We start from the raw sequence: 2,947 nt of genomic DNA on the forward strand, positions 1-2,947 counted from the left end.
AAAAAAATTAAAAAAAAAAAAAAAAAAAAAAAAAAAAAACTAATGTCAGGCGCAAGCGCGCCTGACGTGCCTAGCAGGCGCGTGCAGTGCACGCGCCCACTGGGCGCCCTTGTTGCGCCTGACGCGCGTCAGGCGCAACAAGGCATTTATTACCTCTGCAAAAATACTGTTCCAATATCCCATGATTTGCCGAAGTAACCCATTTCTTCTCTCTCCACTTTCTCTCCCCTCCACATGTGTTGTTACTGTTCCAATATCTCCTTAATATACATTGATGGCCATGCTCTTAGTAGGATAATAATAATAGAAAATAAAAAATACACATGCCACCTAATCAGCATAAACTTGTTGTTAACCTGCTAAAAATATTAATTGCTCTTTTTTTTTTTTCTGGTTCAGGGATGAATTTGGAGCTTATTCGAGTACGGTAGCTTAATTGCTACACCAAATAGTTAAGTGGTCTATTTGTACATTTTCCCTAAAGTATTTGTTCGACGGTAGAGTATATGTTCAACATATCTACTCCCAAACATCACTCATGTGACCGGTTGAGCTGCCTATGCGGGCTTCTATTTAACATATTTTCTTATCTTTTATATATCAAAAAGTCAATACTTGTGACATTCTCTCAATCAGATTTTATAGATCAATGGTTTGGATTTATCCATAAGTTATTACTTTGGAAGTGGTTCTCATATGAGTATATGACCAGATTCGAAGAAAGTTAATAAATAAAATAATTGTAGATTATCAATATGATGACTTGTTTGGTTTACTTAAAAAAAATATTATGTTTAGATAATTTTTCTTTAAATTTGAGGAAAAACATAGTTTACCTTGTTTAGTTGATGAGATAATTTTTTTTATATATATAGAGAATGAATACTTTAAATTTGAGGAAAATGAAGTTTTTACTTTCTTTTGATATTTTATTTTTCAAACATTTTTTGAAGAAAAGACACAACATGAATTCTTGTATTTATTATTCATACATATTTAGTCTTTATATTAATTATTTCCAAAAATTTATTTTTTATCAACCAAACAATGAAATTAATACTCTAACTTATTTTCTCAATTCTTTTCCACAAATTAAATAATTGGACAGTAATTGTTAGAAATTAAATAAAATTGGAATGCAAATGTACTATGCAAGTTGAGTAGAAGGATAATGGTTCAAATGTCAAGACTCATATCATGCTACAATGTAACAAATCACTATTCATACAAGTAATTTCCTAGCCAACAATAAGAGCCGCCACTCAACAAAATTATTAAATCATTAAACTCTAAGTGACTTTTTATTTATCGTGTAAAAGTGATGACTCCAAAGTTCAATGTGAACCAAATATTTATAATTCACAACTATTAAATGATGTGCACTGATCTTTATGAGTTTTTGAGTATTGGATTACTCCACTAGACTTGCTAATATTTGCTATTATATCGACCCGTTACTAATATTATTCTATTAAGAAAATTTTCACTTGTATTTATCAAGTTATAAGATCAATAAAATCAATTGTTATATTATATTATAAATTTGACCACTTTTAATTTTCAAATTGTTAGTAAAATTAATCTGATGTTTATATTAAAAATCTATTAAAAGTAATCATTAGTCTTTAAAAATTTCAATCCTTACTTCATGATTGACTCAGTGATAAGAAATGTCCAATTACAAACTATTGACAACTATTATATTGAATTTTTTTAAATAAAAAGATCCAGCGAATTAGAGTGTTAATTTTTAATTGAATAACAAAGCTAATCTTTCTCAAGCAATGTGAAGCTGTTAAGCTTGCGAATTGTCATTTTGTCAACCTGTTTTCACGTGCACTTTGATCTCTTCGCTGTGCTTCAAATGGTGAGGATGAAATTGGACGGTACTTCCCACATCATCTATTGTATTTTTAATATATACTAAAAGAAAATTTTGTAATATTACATTATTTATTACTTTCTTATTGGTTATTATGTCTCCTAATATTATTTCTGGTACTATTTATGATATGTGTCACAATTTTAAGCTCGTACAGTAATCATTCGCACTGCACAATATTCACGCCAACCAACCTGGTTGATGTGCCACAAATTTGATAAGAAAAATTGTTAAATAGGTCACTGAATTGCACACAAAAATAACATTAGGTTATCATAAAAATACTACAATTGACCCTTTAAACAATCAATAATTGTGCAAGGATATGTCATTTTAGGTGTATTTATTTATTAAAAAAACATTATTCTAAGAATTTTTCTCTCAAAATTTTCTTTCTTTCTTGTCAACCCTTTGCTTGCATGTGTTATTCACATATACATGCTGTCATGTATATACATATTAATTGTTTTTTTTTTGTTGGGAAGAAATTGGGCTCCCAAGACCCAAGTCCCAATTTTTAGACACATTGTGCGGCGGTGACTTTGCGAATACTTGAAGTACAGATGCATGCATGCAGCCGTTGTAGGCTACTAGTCATGTGAAAGTCCTAATTCAATGGAGTAAGCGCGTGTTTGATTGACAGATTTATTTATTAGGAATCAGTATCAAAGTCATTATTATTATTTCATTGACAGGTTTTTAAAATATTACAATGGGTTTTAATTATCCTTTAATTACAAAATTCATTTTCTAATAAAATAAGGGTTTCATTTCCTTCCTCCTTTGCTGTTTCTCCAACTATTAATAATCATTCTTATTGCACCTTATTACCAAACATGTAAAATACTTTCACAAAATCATTATCATTACCAAAATATTTTCATAAAATTTGTTATTTATATATATAATCTACCACTCAAAACCAACAACTAGCTAGATGCTATGCTGCCAGCGAAGGAGCTGAATTAATAAACATGCATTGCTCAGTTGTACGTTTTGGTTATGCTTAATAAAGATGTAGTATAAGATGCTTGACAATAAATATGAGCAAGAAAAGCATAAAGA

The sequence above is a fragment of the Ipomoea triloba genome, chromosome 7, assembly GCF_003576645.1.
Source record: "Ipomoea triloba cultivar NCNSP0323 chromosome 7, ASM357664v1".
In the NCBI taxonomy this organism is placed as follows: Eukaryota; Viridiplantae; Streptophyta; class Magnoliopsida; order Solanales; family Convolvulaceae; genus Ipomoea; species Ipomoea triloba.